This window comes from Schistocerca cancellata, chromosome 8 (genome assembly GCF_023864275.1).
Source record: "Schistocerca cancellata isolate TAMUIC-IGC-003103 chromosome 8, iqSchCanc2.1, whole genome shotgun sequence".
NCBI classification, from domain to species: Eukaryota; Metazoa; Arthropoda; class Insecta; order Orthoptera; family Acrididae; genus Schistocerca; species Schistocerca cancellata.
In genome coordinates this window covers 293,605,754-293,624,708 of record NC_064633.1, presented here as the reverse complement: position 1 = coordinate 293,624,708, position 18,955 = coordinate 293,605,754, and positions in this window count along the sequence as shown.

The window sequence follows — 18,955 nt, the reverse complement described above, 5'->3', positions numbered from 1 at the left end:
ATTGGAGCACAGACTCTAAAGCAGATTTCCACCACCCTCGTCACTACAGGAGTTAGAAGAGGATCTGATCGAAGAGTGGAATAAGGAGATATACAATCATTATATGTCATTATTCCAAGAAGAATCGCAGCTGACTTACAGGCAAATGAGGCTCCAACCCCCTATTAATAAACCACTCCCAAGTATGTACAGGTTTTCTCATTATTTTGCATATCTCCTGTAGCTTATTAACAATGCTCAGACTTTTTGACATGTAATCTTTCTTTCCTTATGGGCAACACACTGTTCTGAAGTACTAAAATGCCGAATATTCTGGCTGTAAAAATGTAAATTTAATTTTACGTTTTTCTTCGTATAGGTATCGTACTGCAAAGTTTTCAAGGTTGCTGTCATTTTAAGGAATTTAATTCATTTTTTACATGTTTGAGCTTGAACATCGATTTACAACACAACAGTTCAAACTTTTAATGTTAGCAAGAATGAACAATGCAAGTGCTTCTAGAAAAAACAGAACAATATTGCCTGAAACTATATTCGTTTGTTTGTATTTTATGTTGAAAGTAAATCTATGGGTAACATGGTTATCACCAACTTAAGGAAAATATCAAAGGGCTCGCTGCACTAGTTTCAGTAAATTCACGATGTGAGCAGCCAGAAAAATTGAGACCCTCAACGAGACCCCTTTCAAATTCAGTTGGGTGCTGCTAACGCTATCTCACATGTGAATCTGGCATTTTCTACCAAGCTAGGTAGAAACGCTAAACACAATCAACACTAAGGCACTCTGGTGGCCATTATACCTGTCACTGAGAATTGCAACTCTTAATTATTATTTACATACCTGCCGATGGTGTGAATGTGTACAGTTTTTATCAGACAGGGCTGTGTAGTTATCGATTAATACCGCCTTGAAGCACGTATTTAAACTAGCACATCTGTTACCCTTGTTTACGCGTTGTTTCTTGTAGACGTGATTTCACTTTCACTGAAAAGCATTTAGTAGCCCATTTGCAAAAGCGGCTATGTGACCAAAAATCGAAAACTGAGTTAAGAGGCACCTTTTTGTACAGGTTTTCATGGTCTGTGTAATCATGTATCGATCAGGCTTCAAAAACGGTTCAAAGTATTTTAAAATGAGGTGCGAAAATCGCGTGCGAGTGCAAAGGTGGCTATGTTTTCTATGCGTTGGGTTGCAAAAGCGGCCAAATCCTATTGTTCCAACAGAGGCAGAGTTTAACGGGATAATGGCCGCCGGGTATAGTTGCAGAACCAGACATATCGTCTTGTCACACGTAACACTTTTTAAAAGTTCCGATTTTTAGATACATGTGACTAAAATGTTCGGGTTGGCGGTACTAGGTAGATTCTCGTATGTTTTTGTTTATATTGTTGCATTGTAGGAAGGAAAGTGCGAGAAAGCATTGTTATATGATAAAAAGACCTGTCAGCACACTCGTTCCACGGTGTATTTTAAAACGACTTTGTAGGCAGCTTTTTGTAGCACAGTTCGAAATGGACAAGGATAATGAAGAGGAAATATGTACTATTGAATATATTTCGACGAACCCGACGACAAAAGACCTGAGATTAGCGTTAATGATGAGAGGGTGACGCCAAGAGAAACTCTACTTCTAGGAAGAGAAGAGGGACTGTTAAAGCAATGGAAACGAAACGTCGAGAGAAGGAAGAGCTAGGGAAGACCACTGCTTATAGTAATATTCAAATATTCAATACAGGTTTAATGTTGTTGGAATTAATGACCTAGCAACATTACCTAACCTTGTTCAAACAAATTTCAGGCTTGCAGCCGGTCGTCGTTCAATACTTCGCACGATATTTCAACTGGGCACCTGCCAGTCATCTTCAGGTGAGCCGTCGCAGACTGGCGAAAACTTTTTTTTTTCTTTATTGTTATTTGAAAACCTGTACAACAGGCAGGCTGTCAGCAGCATTCTACGCTGCTCTTCAGCCATAGAATAGAGAATGAGAAAACAACAGGAAGAATACACATAAGTTACATAGCGGTGGGTAATAAAACAGAAGACACATGAAGACAAACATGGAGCCGTTCGCACTCGACGATAATCCACACTACAAACTGTTGTCATGACGCACTAACACTGAAGGTGGCAATGGCACAGGTGAACGATGGAGCGTGACGGTGAACACTGAACACTAAACACGACGGCACACACGAGACACTGATGGCGATGATCTCCGGCACGCGAATGTCCACTTAGCGTGTGCGAGTCCGGGGACCAGCCAAGAGGGGAAGAAGGGGGAGGTGGGGGAGAGGGGAGAACAAAGATGCCAATAGCTGAGGAGATGGGGGGAAGAGGAGAGGGACAGCGGAGGGGAAGCCTGGGGGAGGAGTGGGGAGAAATGGAGGAGGGAGGGAAGAGGGAGAGAAAGGTGGGAGGGTGCACAAAGGAGCAAAAACAGGAAGAGGGAGGGAGGATCAAACTTGGTAGGAGGGGTAGATGGAGAGGAGGAGGGCATCATCAGGGAGAGGGAGCTGGCGGAAGCCACCTTGGGAGAGGGTAAGGGGGGTGGAGAGATGGAGACCCGGTGGGACGTGGGAATACAGGTGCGGGAGCGGGCGGGGGTGGGAGAGGATGGGTGAGCCAAGCGGATGAGGAGGATCGAGTTTGCGGGAGGTGTACAGGTTCCGTATCCTTTCAAGGAAAAGGAGGAGGTGGGGGAAAGGGATGAGATTGTACAGGATCCGTGTGGGGGAGGGGAGACGGATGCGATAGGCGAGGTGGAGAGCATGGCATTCAAGGATTTGGAGGGATTTATAAAAGGTAGGGGGGTGTAGATCCAGGCTGGATGGGCGTAACAAAGAATAGGGCGGATGAGGGCTTTATAGGTGTGGAGGATGGTGGAGGGGTCCAGACCCCACGTATGGCCGGAAAGGAGCTTGAGGAGACGGAGTCGGGAGCGTGCCTTGGCTTAGATTGTCTGGAGATGGGGAGTCCAGGAGAGGCGACGGTCAAGGGTGACGCCAAGGTACTTAAGGGTGGGAGTGAGGGCGATAGGACAGCCATAGATGGTGAGATAGAAATCAAGGAGGCGGAAGGAAGGGGTGGTTTTGCCTACAATGATTGCCTGGGTTTTGGAGGGATTGACCTTGAGCAACCACTGGTTGCACCAAGCAGTGAACCGGTCAAGATGGAATTGGAGAAGGTGTTGGGAGCGCTGCAGGGTGGGGGCAAGGGCAAGGAAGGCGGTGTCATCGGCAAACTGGAGAAGGTAGACGGGGGGGGGGGGGTGACGGCAGCGGCATGTCCGCCATATACAAAAGGTACAGAAGGGGGGAGAGGACGGAGCCTTGGGGCACACCGGCGGAGGGGAAAAAGGTGTAGGAATCTGTGTTATGGATGGTGACGTAGGAAGGACGGTGGGAGAGAAAGGAGCCAATCAGATGGACGTAGTTAATGGGAAGGGCGAAGGTTTGGAGCTTGAAGAGGAGACTGGAATGCCATACGCGGTCATAAGCTCGTTCGAGGTCCAGGGAGAGGAAGATTGCGGAGCGATGGGAATTAAGCTGGTCGGAAAGGAGATGAGTGAGATGAAGGAGAAGGTCGTCGGAAGAGAAGGACGGCCGAAAGCCACACTGTGTAATGGGAAGGAGGCGATGCTGGCAGAGATGCTGGTGGATGCGTCGGGTGAGGATAGATTCCAGGACCTTGCTGAAGACTGAGGTAAGGCTGATGGGACGGTAGGAGGAGACAGCGGATGGCGGTTTGCCAGGTTTAAGGAACATCAGGATACGGGAGGTTTTCCTCATGTTGGGGTAGTAACCAGTGGACAGGACGACATTGTAGAGCCTGGCCAGAGTGGACAGGAAAGAGACAGGAGCTTCATGAAGGTGACGGTAGGTGACACAATCGTGACCAGGAGCGGTGTTGCGTTTAGTGCGGAGTGTAGCAAGGAGATCCTGTGTAGTGATAGGGGCATTGAGTTCCGTGTGTGCAATGTTGTCCAAGTACTGGAAACAAGGTGCGAGGGGAGGGACAGAGGTGTCAGTTCGATCGCGGACATCCGGGAAGAGGGATTAATCGAACTGGGGATCATCGGGGATGGAAAACACATCGGAGAGGTAGGATGCAAAGTGATTGGCCTTACTAAGGGTGTCAGGGAAGGGGTGATCATCATGGAGAAGAGGTTAGTAGGGGAAGGGTTTAGTTCCAGTAAGGCGACGGAAGGCTGACCAGAACTTGGACGAGTTGATAGGTAGGGTAGCATTTAAACGGGTGCATGTCTGTCGCCAGTCCCAGCGTTTCTTAGCCGCAAGCAAATTACGAATGTGTCGCTGGAATTGCCGGTGGCGTCGTAGTGTGTCCGGGTCACGCGTGTGGAGAAAGGCATGGTAGAGACGGTGGGATTCATGGAGGAGGAGGATGGCCTGTAAGGGTAAGGTAGGATGGTGGGGGTGGATGGCGATAGTAGGGACTTGGGCCTCCATGGCCTCAGACAAGGTCTGCTGGAGAAAGGAGGCGGCATGGGTTACATCGTCAGGGTGGTGGTAGGTGAAGGGGTGGCTATCGACCAGGGTGGAGAGGGTATTCCGGTAGGCATTCCAGTTGGCTCAGGAATAGTCATGGACGTACTTTGGGGGAGGGTCATTACGAGAGTCGGGGTGGGGGCGACGACCATCTGAAACGGTGAGGAGGACAGGGAGATGGTCGCTACCAATAGGGTCCAGGACATCCACCATTATGTGGCCAAGGAGGTTGGGGGAGGAAAGGATATCATCGGGAGTGGAGTTGGATTCAGGACAGGTGTGCTGGGGGATGGGGATGAGGTCGCCTTGAAGGGAGGAGAGGAACCGATGCCACCGCCGTATCTGGGCGGCGGAACGACTATGGATGTTGAGGTCAGCAGCGATCACATAGGAGGAGAAGGTATGGTCGATGTGGGAGAGGAAGTCGAAGAGAATAGGGGCATTAGGGCGGAGATAGATGGTGGCGCAGGTGACAGTAAGGCCGGGGAAGAAGAGACTAAGGATCAGGTGTTCGGTGGGGTCGGGAAGGAGAGGTTGGAGCCGAACGGGGATGTGGCGGTGGTGACCAATGGCAACTCCACCACGTGCAATCGGGAGGGGATTATCGGAGCGGTGAAGGAGGTAGGGTGAAGTGTGGATGGTGTGGTGGGGTTGGAGGAAGGTTTCATTGAGGAGGAAGGCATCCATGCAGTGGGTGGCAAGGGTGTGAAGGAAGAGGTTCCTGTTGGCGGGAAGGGAGCAGATGTTGTTGAAAAAGATACAGTGCTGTCGCGCCATGACAGGGAATTAGACAAGGGTGTCAAGATGGGATAAGGTGAAATGGGCCTGGTTGTTGGAGTAGGTGGTATACATTTTTAAGTGGAAAATGGAACGGGCGGCGAGGGAGACCTGTTGGAGGGTGTGAGGGCGCTGGAAAGGGTGGACGTTTTGTAGGACAATGGTGAGGAACCTGATGATGTCCTCAGCGGTGGGGGGGGGGGCGGGAGGACGAAGGGAATTGCCAGGAAGGGTGGAGGCGTCCAGAGGACGGACAGGGACGGTGAGTTCAGGAGTGGTCGGAGGGGGTCGGGCTTTACACTTTTGGGAGTAGGTGGGATGGGGGAGATTGCAGGTATTGCAGGAGGGAGGGGATTGAAGGTTAGGGCACTGCCAGAGGAAGTGTGCTTGCCTAAAATGCGGGCAGGTGGGAGCCTCGTGGCACTCGGCTGTTGGGTGTGCGTTATAGCGCAGACACCTCTGGTAGCGCAGGGATTGAGGAGGGGAACGGGAGGGGTCGACCTTATAGCGCTGGTTGAAGAGGAGGGCACCCTCTTTCAGGAGACGGTCAATGGAGGGGGCGTCCACGGAGAAAACCCGCATAAGGCGGGTGGGGCCAGCCGAGTTGAAAATGTGGTGTACTGCCTGCACCTCCAGCGTGGGATGCGCCTTGAGCTCCGCCAACACTTCCTCCTCCATGATCGATGGACTGAGCCGAGTGATCACGGCGGTGAGGGTTGGCGGGTGATGCGGGGGTTGAGGTTGGCGGGTAGGAAATGGAGTTGGAGCAGGGGTGAGGGAGGTGTTGGGGCCAAAACGGGTGATGGGGAGGCGGGAGAGGATGTCAGTATGGAGGGTTGGGCTGGGGGAGGAGATGAGAACGGAATCCCGTCTGGGAGTGAGGAGAGAGATGGGGGCACCAGGGAAGTGTTGGCGGAGGAGGAGGGAGAGATTCTGGGCCTCGAAAAGGGAAGGATCGGGACGGGAGAGGAGTATGGAGGGTTGGGCTGGGGGAGGAGATGAGAACGGAATCCCGTCTGGGAGTGAGGAGAGAGATGGGGGCACCAGGGAAGTGTTGGCGGAGGAGGAGGGAGAGATTCTGGGCCTCGAAAAGGGAAGGATCGGGACGGGAGAGGAGGTATTTGTATAAAGAGGGGGGAGGAGGAGGAGGAGGAGGAGACGGAGGGAGCAGGGCCAGGCGGGGAGACATCCATGGCACCCTGGGGGGAGGGGGGAAGGAGGACGGGGTGGGGCCTTTTTGGGAGCGGAGGAGGTGGTGGTGCCACTAGGGCGTTTAACGGCGGCAGAAGGGTGGGTGGTGATATGAGGGACGGGAGCTATAGGGAGGTGGTGGGAAGGGACAGGTCCCGGCGTGGAAGCAGCAGTCGGCGCCGGAGATGGTGACGGTGAAGGCGACGGCGACGGTGATGGTGACGGTGGCGGCGGTGATGGCGAAGGTGATGGGGAGAGTTGGGCATGGGCAGTGGCCCGACGGGCCACCACCCTAGCTGGAGCTGCAGTGTCAGGCTGGGGGAGTGGGGGGAAAGGATCAGAAGGAGAGGAGCGGGAGGAAGAAGCTGGAGAGGGGGCGACAAAGAGCAAGGGCGAAGGGAGAGTGAGAAGAGGCAGGATGGAAAGAAGGGGGTGTGACTAGGCACACCATGTTATGGTGGTGGTGGCGACGGAGGGGGAAGTATAAACTATGGCTGTGGTGGTAGTGGTGGTGGGGGCTGACATGACGACAGGGAGAAACAAAAACGCACAGAACGAAAAAGAAAGGACAAAAACTGGGGACAGACGAAGATGGATGAAGACGAAGACGGAGGAAGACAAAGACGGACGAAGACCAGAGTCCCACGCTGCTGGCGCTGGCGCTGACTCGATGACGGGTGGCAGGAATGCCGCAGCTGCTGCTGCTGCTGCCGCGGACGGGGCCGGGTCTGCTGCTGCTCCTGCTGCTGCTGCTGCTGCTGGAGGGCTGGCTGGCTGGCTGGACCGCTGCTGCTGGAGGGCTGGCTGGCTGCTGCCGGCTGGACCGCTGCTGCTGGCTGGGACCGCTGCCGGGACCGCTGCTGCTGGCCGGGACTGCTGCTGCTGCCGCTGCTCGGCTGGACCGCTGGCTGGCTAGCTGGCTGGCTGGCACCTGAAACCTAGCGCTTCGATTAGTGCTGGAATGACACAATCGAAGGGCGGTATTCTTGCGGAGTACCGCCGGAGATGCGAAAACGTTCTCCGTTCCGCAATATATAGCGTACTGTAACTATTCTGCGCATGTGTCGAAAACTTGAACCACACTGCCCGCCGGCAGCGCCCTCGCTGATGGAATAGCGGAACTCAGTCGCCCTCTGCGTTGCTGTTTGCCACGGCCGTCGACGCACTCCGTCGTGTTCGATTTGAGCAAATCGTGGAGATGATGGGATTCCATGCACTGTCCAGCTGGTAGCCGCTGTCACGGTTTAACAGATTTTCTGCCAGTCGTATTTCTACGGATTCTTTAATAATGGAGTCCCAGAAAGACGTTGCTGTGGACAAAATCATTGTTTTCTCATACTCCATTGAATGTCCAGTAGTAATACAATGTTCAGTAATAGCGAACTTGCTTGGCTGCAAAAGGTGGGTGTAACGTTGATGTTCAGTGCAGCGTTCTTTCACGGTGCGTATGGTTTGACCTATGTAAGCCATACCACATTGGCACGGTATCTTGTGAATTCCGGCCTTTCGTAGTAACAGATTGTCCTTAACTGATCCCGCAATCTTCGATTGTGGGCGGAAAACCACTTTTACCAGAAATTTTCGGAGGAGTCTTGCTGTTTTAAACGAAATGTTGCCGACGAAAGGAAGAAAAGCTAAAGATTGTTCCGGCATGTTCTCCTCTTTATTCACTTGCTGCTTCTTAGTTTTAACTGTTAGTGCCCTGTTAATCTGCCGGATGGAATACCCATTTTCGCTGAATACTGTCTTTAGATGGGCGAGTTCTTGAGGTAAGCTATCCAGATCTGAGACAGTATGAGCTCTATGAACAAGTGTTCTAAGCAAACTCATGGTTTGCGATGGGTGATGGCAACTCGATGCTTGCAGGTACAAATCAGTATGAGTGGGTTTCTGGTAAACTGAATGCCCTAGAGAACCATCATTCTTCCTTCGAACCAGGGCATCCAAGAAAGGCAAACAACCATCTTTCTCTATTTCCATGGTGAACCGGATGTTGCTATGAATGGAGTTGAGGTGATTAGAAACTCCATTAATTTATCTTCTCCTTGAGGCCACACTATGAAATCCGGCAGATTAGCAGGGCACTAACAGTTAAAACTAAGAAGCAGCAAGTGAATAAAGAGGAGAATATGCCGGCACAATCTTTAGCTTTTCTTCCTTTCGTTGGCAATTTCAGGTAATAGTGGTTTTCCGCCCACCATCGAAGATTGCGAACCTTGTGGGATCAGTTAAGGACAATCTGTTACTACGAAAGGCCGGAATTTACAAGATACCGTGCCAATGTGATATGGCTTACATAGGTCAAACCATAAGCACCGTGAAAGAACGCTGCACTGAACATCAACGTTACACCCACCTTTTGCAGCCAAGCAAGTCCGCTATTGCTGAACACTGTATTTCTACTGGACATTCAATGGAGTATGAGAAAACAATGATTTTGTTCACAGCAACGTCTTTCTGGGACTCCATTATTAAAGAATCCATAGAAATACGACTGGCGGAAAATCTGTTAAACCGTGACAGCGGCTACCAGCTGGACAGTGCATGGAATCCCATCATCTCCACGATTTGCTCAAATCGAACACGACAGAGTGAGTCGACGGCCGTGGCAAACAGCAACGCAGAGGGCGACTGAGTTCCGCTATTCCACCAGAGAGGGCGCTGCCAGCGGGCAGTGTGGTTCAACTATCAAGTTTTCGACGCATGCGCAGAATAGTTACAGTACGCTATATATTGCGGAACGGAGGACGTTTTCGCCTCCTTCGAAAGCGTCAGATTGCAAAGCCTGGGCTACTCTCAGGGTGGAATCTCCGTCTTCGAAGCTTGTGTCTGTCTGTCTGTCCGTCTGTCTGTCCGCCCGCCCGCCGCTTGCTGCTGTAGCTGTTCGTCCGTCCGCCTGCTTGCTCGCTGTCCATCGCCGCCGCCGCCGCTGCTGTCCGTCCGTCTGTTCGTCGCCGACCATCGCCGCCGACGCCGACGCCGCCGCCGCCTGCTGCCCGTCCGTCTGTTAGTCGCCGTTTGTCTGCAATGAGTACTCCAACCTCCACTGTCATCTACACCTCCCCCTCCCCCTCTCCCACAGTCACTTCCTAGAGTGCCGCCCCTGGCCTCCCTCCTCACACCTCCCCTCCCCTTCCCTCACTTACACATCCCCCTATCTCCTCCCCTGCTGTATACCCACACCTCTACACACTTCCTCCAGCCTCCACACCCTCAACAGCTCCCACTACTACCCCCACCCTCATGTACGCTTCTGTTGCCGCCTATGCTGCCGCCCCCCAGGCGGTTGGCTTCCCCTCTCTCACCCACCCTGTCACTTTGTCATCTGCATCTCCCGCACGCATCACGTCGCGCCGAGCCACCATCGCCACCACTGAACCGGCTGCTTCTCCCGGTGCCTCCACTACGCCACAGGGATCTGCCACCCGCCACTTCCCTCTCCTCCCCGTTCCTCTCCCCTCCTCCCAGCCTCCAGTCTCCAAAAAACCCCAAAAGCGCGTCATTTCCGACCCTGCTCCCGCCACTTCCCACAAAATGTCAACACCACCTCCCCCTCCCCCTGCCATCTCCATGGACACCACCCCTCCTCCTGCCACCTATACCTCAGCCCCCACCCTCCACACCTTTGTCCTGTCAACTCCTGATCCTAAGTTCCTTGACGCTTGTACCCTCACCATGGAGATATGAAAGTACTTACCTGGTGCTCCCATTTCCCAACTCATTCCCCTCAGGGACTCAGTCCTTATCAAGTCCCCGTCCCCATCCTTTCACACAGACCTCCTGCGAAAACTTCCACGAGTTATGTTTGGCCCCCATACCTCTCTGACACCCTTCCTTTTCGTTTCCACTCCTCATCAGCCCCAGCCTCCCTGTCGCCCCCCCCCCCACCTACACCGCTGTGATCACCAAGCTCAGCCCAGTGATCACAGAGGATGAAGTGTTGGCAGAACTGAATTCCCACCCGGACTTGCAAATCCGCTCTGCCCGCCGTATCCACAATACCTCTGGTCCCACCTAGCTCATGCGGGTGTTCTCTGAGTCCGCCCCATCCATTGACCATCTCCTCACCCAGGGTGCCCTGATATACCACCGTCGCCACCCTGTCGAATCCTCCAAATCCCCTCCCCACAATGACCACCTGACTCCCAACTGCAAAACCCCCCCCAACTGTCCCCATTGCAAGGCCCCCCACTTTCTTAAGAACTGCCCCAACCTCGCTGCTCCTCCTTCCTGTAATACCTGCAATGGCCCCCATACCACCTACTCCCACAAGTGTAAAGCTAAACCCCCTCCAGCCACCCCTAAGCTTACAGTCCCAGTTCATCCCGTCGATCCCCCTGTCCATCCCAACAATTCCCTCCGTCCACCCCCCCGCGGCTGAGGACATCATCCGGTTCCTTACCGTTTTACTCCAAAACATTCACCCTTTTCAGTGCCCCCACACCTTCCAACAAATCTCCCTTGCCGCTCGCTCCGTTTTCCACCTGAACACCTTTGTCACCTACTCCCACAACCAAGCCCACTTCACCTTCACCCACCTCGACACCCTAGTTTAAGCCTCTCCCCTTCCCTCTCTTCCCCCCCTCCTTCCCGCCACGGCGCGGCACGAGTATTGCATCCTCTTCCAGAACATTCACTCCTTCCGCTCCAACAAATACCTCCTCATGCACACCCTCTCCCAACACCAGGTCGACACCTCCCTCTTGAACGAAACCTTTCTCCAGCCCCACCATTCTATCCGCACCTCTCCCTATATCCTCCACCGCACTGACGCTCCTGGTCCTCGTGCGCAGGGTGGAGTCGCGATTGGCCACCTTAAGCATATCCCCGTCCGGCCACAACCTCTCGTCAATGACCCCACTGAACACCTTATCCTTAGCGTCTTCTTCCCCTCCCTCACCATTACCTGTGCCACCATCTATGTCCGCTCCACTGCTCCTATGACTTCATCTTGCACATTGACCGCACCTTCTCCACCTATGTGATTACTGCCGACCTCAACATCCATAGCCGCACTCCTGCTGCCCTTCGGCAGTGGCATCAGTTCCTCTCCACAATCCAAGGTGACCTTGTTCCCCTTCCCCAGCACACCCGACCTGAAAGTGACACCCCCCCCCCCCCCGATGTTGTCATTGCCTCCGCCAACCTCCTTGGGCATATCACTGTCGCCGTCCTTGACCCCACAGGTAGCGATCACCTCCCTGTCCTTCTCACTATAACGTCTGCTCACCGCCCCCCTCCGGCTCTGCACCCTGCACCCCCTCCCAAGCTCGTCCATGACTATCACCTTGCCAACTGGGGTGCCTACCGGGACTCCATCTCCACCCAGGTCGAAAGTCACCCTGTTACCTATCACCATCCTGACGACATCATCCACACCTCGTCCTTCCTTCAGAAGGTAATTACTGACGCCATGGAGGCCCATGTTCCCACTAAAACCATCCACCCACACCGTCCCACTCTCCCTCCACGGGCTGTCCGCCACCTCCATGAATCTCGCCGCCTCTATCGCTCCTTCCTGCACACTCGTGACAGGGGTACACTCCAACGCCACTGGCAAATACAGTGACACGTACGGAACCTTATTACAGCAACGAAACGCTGAGACTGGCGCCAGACCTGCACACGACTCAACGTCACCCTCCCTATCAATTCCTCCAAGTACTGGTCCACTTTCCATCGCCTTACTGGTTCCCTTTCCACTCCCCACTTCCCCCTTCTCCCTAACGATCGCCCCCTTCCTTACAACCTCAGTGAGGCCAACCACTTCGCTTCCCACCTTTCCGAGGTCTTCTCCATCCCCGATGATCCCCACTTTGATTATTCTCTTTTCCCCACCGTCATGGAACATGCCGATACCTCGGTCGCTCCACTTGCTCCTAGTCTCCAGTATTGGGGCAGTTGCCCCCCTCCAACATAAACCTCCCATCACAGCACAAGACATTAAACTTATCCTCCAGTCCAAATGCAACACGGCCCCTGGTCACGACTGTGTCACCTACCGTCACCTTCGAGAAAGCCCCTATTCCTTCCTGACTGTCCTCGCCCATCTCTATAATGTCATCCTCTCTACTGGCTTCTACCCTGACCTGTGGAAGACCTCCCGCGTCCTCTTATTCCTCAAACCCAACAAACCCCCTTCTGCCACCTCTTCCTATCGTCCCACCTGCCTCACCTCCGTCTTCAGTAAGGTCCTTGAATCCATCCTCTCCCACCGTATCCATCAGCACCTTGCTCAATACCACCTCCTCCCCCTTACCCAGTGAGGCTTCCGACCCTCCTTCTCTGCTGAAGACCAACTCCTCAACCTTGTTCACCTTCTGTCCCTCCAGCTCAACTCCCGTCGCTCCGCCATTTTTGTTTCCCTTGACCTCCAAAATGCCTATGACTGTGTATGGCATCCCGGTCTCCTCTTTAAACTCCAAACCTACGCCCTGCCTATCAATTTTGTCCATCTGGTCCCTTCCTTCCTCTCACACTGTCCTTCCTATGTCACCCTCCACAACACCAACTCCTGTATCTTTTATCCCACAGCTCGCATCTCCCAGGATTCTGTCCTCTCCCCTCTCCTTTATCTCTTGTACACAGCTGATATGCCCAAGCCACCCCCACCAGTCCACCTTCTCCAGTATGCTGATGACACCGCCTTCCTGGCTCTCTATCCTACCCTTCAATGGTCTCAACGTACCCTCCAAACCCACCTTAACCAGTTCACCATTTGGTGTAACCAGTGGTTCCTCCGTCTCAACCCCTCCAAAACCCAGGCAATCATCATAGCCCGCACCACTCGCTCCTTTCGCCTCCATGATTTCTACCTCACCCTTTATGGTCATTCCATCCAGCTCACCCCCACCCTGAAATACCTTGGCCTCACCCTACACCGACGCCTCACCTGGACCCCTCATCTCCAGCCCGTCCAGCAGAAAGCCCATTCCCGCCTCCGCCTTCTGAAACTCCTGTCTGGTCGGACATGGGGATTGCATCCTTCTACCATCCTCCACACCTACAAATCCCTCATCCGTCCTATCGTCTGTTATGCCAGAGTTGCCTGGATCTCCGCCCCCACCCGCTTTTACAAGGCCCTCCAAAGTCCTTGAACGCCATGCGCTCCGCCTTGCCTTCCATATCCGCCTTCCTTCCCCCACACGGCTCCTGTATGAACTGATCCCCTTCCCCCACCTCCTCCTGTTCCTCCAACATCTCCGCATCCTTTACATTGTCCGCAGGCTTGATCCCCCCCACCCTCTGGTTTCCTCCTTCCTCTCCACCCCACGCCCGTTGCCGCGCCTCTATCGCTGTATCCCTCCCTCTCTCCACCTCCACACCCTCTCCTTCATCAGGGCAATTTCCAACGCCTCCCCCTCCAGGATGCCGAACTTGGCCGTGACATCTACCCTTCCTTCGAACTATAACCTGGCCTTGTTCCCCCCCCCCTCCCCAGGGCTCCCTTTTTTCCTCTTTCCTCCTTCTCCCAGAGCGGATTTTCCTCCCCCCCCCCCCCGTCCCCTGAGACCCTGCACCCCATACTTGCCTCTTTCCTTCCCACATCCCTCCCTACCTGGCCCTCTTCAGCGCGCCCCCCACTCATCTCCCCCATCTCTTCCCCTCCCTCCCTTCTTCCAGTCTCCCTTATCTCCTTGCGCCTGGCAGATCCTCTGTTTTGATCATCGTCAATGTGCCACATCAGTGTTGTGTTTAGTGCTGTATCTCCTGTGCGTCAAGAGGTGTGATTTTAATTGTGTACTGCCTTGAGGTTCGCAGTCAGTGTTTGTTATGTGCTACACCATCCGTCGATACCTTTCATGCTCCAGTCATACTGTGCCTTGTGTTCTTTTAATTGTCGCAGTGTGTGGCTTTTTGTGTGTGCTACTTTTAAACAGTTTTAACAGGTTTTTTTTATCTCCTTTTTACGGTCACCCCGTTTTTTGTCTATTGCCTTCCATGATGTTCTCCCTTTTTTATATCTATGTTCACCATATTCTCTCCTTTGTTCTTTTTAAATCTCTTCTATTGTTTGTTCTATGTCTTTCAGCTGAAGAGCAGCGCATACGCTGCTGCCAGCCCACCCCGATGGGGAATTGAAATACAATAAAGAAAAAAAAAAGTTTTCGCCAGTCTGCGATGGCTCACCTGAAGATGGCTGGCAGGTGCCCAGTTGAAATATCGTGCGAAGTGTTGAACAACGACCGGCTGCAAGCCCGAAATTTGTTTGAACAGTCAATTCACCAGGAAAATTTTAAAAATTCACTTTACCTAACCTTTTCAGGAACACATTTCTTTTAAATTGAACATACTTGGAAATAGAAACACTGAACTTGCGATTGCATTGACATAAAACTACTATCAGTTGGCTTTCAAATTCATTTTTCATTTATCGGTAGGTACCAAGCGAAAGGGTTTCCACAGATGCCAAACTGTAGACATCCCGCTGGAAAGCTGAAATGTAAAGAACTCACTATGCAGGACATAAGACGGATCCATCAAAAATTTTACGAACAAAATAACCGAGAATGGCAGAGCAACTACATTCCACAGCATGTCACTGTGTCACCTCCTCGAACATCTAAGCTTACAGGAGACAAATTGTCAAGAAAGCAACTAATTACTCACCTGCAACTGCTGAAAGAAGAGAAGGTGGCAGAAGAATAATGTATGAAGATAGGGAAAATGCAGTTGTCAGACACATTGAACAATTCAAGCTGATCGAAAGTTCCTATTCTAGAGGAAAAGTACTACATCACCAATATCTTCCTAGTGAATTAAATGCAAAAATAATGTGGGAAATGTTCTGTGACAAACATCCTGATCTGGATGTAAACTATGACTACTACCGGAAAATATTCTGCAATAATTTTAACATTGGCTTCAGAGCACCTTATATTGACACATGCTCTACATGTCCATCCCTTCAAACCATGATTTCCTTGGGAAATCGGCCAATCGAAGAGAAAAATTTGGAACATCAGCTTACAGCTCACAAAGTTCAGACCGATGTTTTTTTTTTTTTTTTATGGAAGACTGAAGGAAGATATCGAAGGTCAACTAATTTTAAGTTATGACTGCCAGAAAAATTTAGTCCTTCCAAAAGCCCCAGATCAGGCAGCTTATTATTCCAGACAGATGTATTTATATAATTTCATGGTTTGCCGAGGTTCCTCTATGAGCAGTCAGACAAAACAAAATGTGACCTTGTATGTTTGGCTGGAGAACGAATTTGCAAAGGGGTCGAATCAGATTGCTTTGCCTCTTCATCAACTGCTTAACGCCAATTTGCATGGTGTCATCAAACTACACCGCTTTTTGGATGGATGCAGTGGGGAAAACAAGAATACAACAATGATTTGGATGTTGATGTACTGATTCTTGTACGCTGCTCCAGTACACGTAGAGAGCATTGAAGTGTGGTTCCTGATCATCGGTCATTCTTTTATACATGTGAGGGTAATAGAAAACTCTGCTGTAAGTATTGGGACAAGGGTGGTTCTGGGCCACTCTGCATTGTTGCAATATGCATCCAAGATGGCAGCAATGATGTCATCCAAGCTGGCGTCGTGTAGACTTGGCAACAGCTCATGACGTCATCCAAGATGGCTGATTTTGGCAAGAAGTTTGAATTTTGGTGGGAAAGTGCCACACCCCCCTCCCCCAGAAAAAAGGCAGGAAGTTCAAAATCCAGCACCCTAGATGCACCACACCCCAGTTATCTCAGCTAAGCAAAGAAAATCGCATGAACATAGCTCACTTGGGCTACCTCCACTAACCTAACACACCCGCTGCCACTTCCTCCTATGAACTGGCGCCAAGTTTGAATTTCGGTAGTAAACAAGGGTCACTTGTGGTTTTGCTGCTAAGCTAAGAAAATGGTGCAAAAGAAAGCACACTTGTACTAACCTCAGTTGCCCAACTGCCACCTCGTCCTAAGGATTTGTGGGAAAAAAGGACTTGCAGATTAGTCTTTATTACTTAATATCTTTCTCCTACTTCTGCTCAGTTCCAACTGAAACTGGAGCGATCACATGTGCGAAGCTATAGAAATGGGAGCAGTTACAAGATGCCTATGGGGTGACTAAAACCATGTTGGAATTTTACTGTAGCAGCTAGATGCGAGAAAGGTGACTCGTTTCGAGATATGGGAGTACCAGAAATATGATTCACTTATGGGTGTTATCCGATGCAGGTATGTGCTTAAATGGAGTGACCTGATTCCAAATAATTGACATCATTTGTAGTGGATAGCGTAACACGAGAGATCTGTGAAGCTAGTGTACATTTTTCTTCTCACGACCTCAATCAGCACATCATCTACTACTACTGTTTGTGTTCCTTCTCAATCAGTCATCGCCTATAACTCAGTGGACGTATTGCAGAACCTCTGATATGGTCTCGAGACAGAATGTGCTAGAAATACTATAGAATTATTTAGTTGGGTCGGTGTGAGGGAGTCGCAGATACCACTTACATACTATGCTCCTTAGCCGAATCACTTCAAAATGGGGTAATTTTATCCCAAGGGTGCATGGTGGGCTTACACACTCCTACAATCACCGTCACGGTATTTGTCCAGAAAAAAAACACGTCATTCAGAGGTAATGCCATATCTCGATTCGTAAAGCAGGTATAGCTTTTAACCTGGATAGTTGTGTGCATCTGTAGAACCAAGATCACTTGTGACAGTAACATACGGTAGTTGCTGCGATCCGGTTTTTCTTCAACATCTGGCCGATTACGTCTCTCTTTCTAAGACACAGTGGTAGCACTTGCAAGAAAAACATAAGAGACATGCCCACCCGTCATTGATTTCTCGTCAGTATTATTTCGTATCATAGGCAGTCAGTTATTGACGAAGTATTATACTTAGTAGTAGTGGTGGGTGCGTAATATGTCCGCATTTGAGAATCAGGTTTATAAAGTATGTGTTCGTGGAAAGGAAATGACTATGTCCAGTCGTAAAGAGGGTATGAATTTGACTTGGAGTACTGTGATAGCGAAGGGAAGAGTATGCTAAGTCATAAGAAAGGTAGTGATATTTCTATTTCCAGAGCCACTGCCGACAGCAGGGTGTATTTCTGATGCTTCTCTCATTGTCGAATGGCGTTCAACTAAGACTAGGGTCGTAACATTAAATTGTAAATATAATGATAAAAGATATATGTGACTGGTTTACTGGAATAATTGTGTGTATGCATGGCCTTTGATAGGAATGATTCACGTTTACCGTTAACTGCAGCAGGTGTCCGAAAGCAGAGGCATGTTGGATTGTAGGAATGTATTTCAGTTAACTTTGCCCTCGTCTAGACGACCGAAAAGCGAACTAATACTTAGTATGTGTTGGGCGGCTTTCGTGATCAAGGGGAAATTTGAGAAGACTGTGTATGGAGGTGCATTTGCACTGGACCGTTATTTCCTCCCACGTAAATTGTTCGGTTGACTGCTTCTGGATATTTCGTGCTTTTATTTAGTTGAGAGAAGATCGATTGTGGAGTGTGGAAGATATGTTTGCCTGATCTCTAGACATCGAAAAGACCTTAGTTGGCTTGTAAATTATAGGGGTGATTTGGAATCTGTTATATCATCTATTTCGGTGTTCGAGAGTGGAAATATAGTTTCCTTTATTTGTTTCTAGTTACTCAGTGGTGTTCAGCACGCAGCACTTCGCTAAAGTTTGGAGTTTGTAGAGAAATAATTTCCAGTCTATATGTTGGGAATTACGTTGCGCAATATATCGGTAGGATGGCGCCTAGTGCTAGATATCGAGAAGCACAGCGAAAACGGTATAATACGAGGGTCAGTCAAAAAGTAATGCCTCCTATTTTTTTTCTACGTTTAATTGTCAGGAAATTTAAATGCAATTACATAGGTTGAAAACCACAACATTGAGGATCATTTTGTCATTTTTCAATGTAATCTCCGCCCATCTCTACAGTTTTGGTCCATCTTTGAACAAGGGCATGTATCCCAGCACGGTAAAAATCACAGCTCTGCTTCCTAAGCCATTGACGCACGGATGTTTTGACGGCCTCCTCATCTTCAAAATGAATCCCACGATGAGCTTCTTTTAGTGGCCCGAACAGATGGAAGTCTGATGGTGCCAGGTCAGGGCTGTATGGGGGATGAGGCAAAACTTCCCATCCAATTTTGACAATCTCGTCAGAGGTGTGACGACTGGTGTGTGGTCTTGCATTGTCATGCAAAAGAAGAACATCTGCCATTGATTTTGTTGGGCGAACTCGCTGAAGACGTGCTTTAAGTTTGTTGAGGGTTGTGATGTATTGAACAGAATTTATTGTGCATCCCTGCTCCAAAAAATCAACCAGAATCACACCCTCTGTATACCAGAAAACTGTTGCCATAACTTTCCCTGCCGATCGCACAGTTTTGAATTTTTTCTTCCTCGGCGAGCTTGTGTGACGCCACTCCATTGACTGCCTCTTTGATTTGGGTTCAAAAAAATGCACCCATGTTTCGTCCCCGGTCACAATT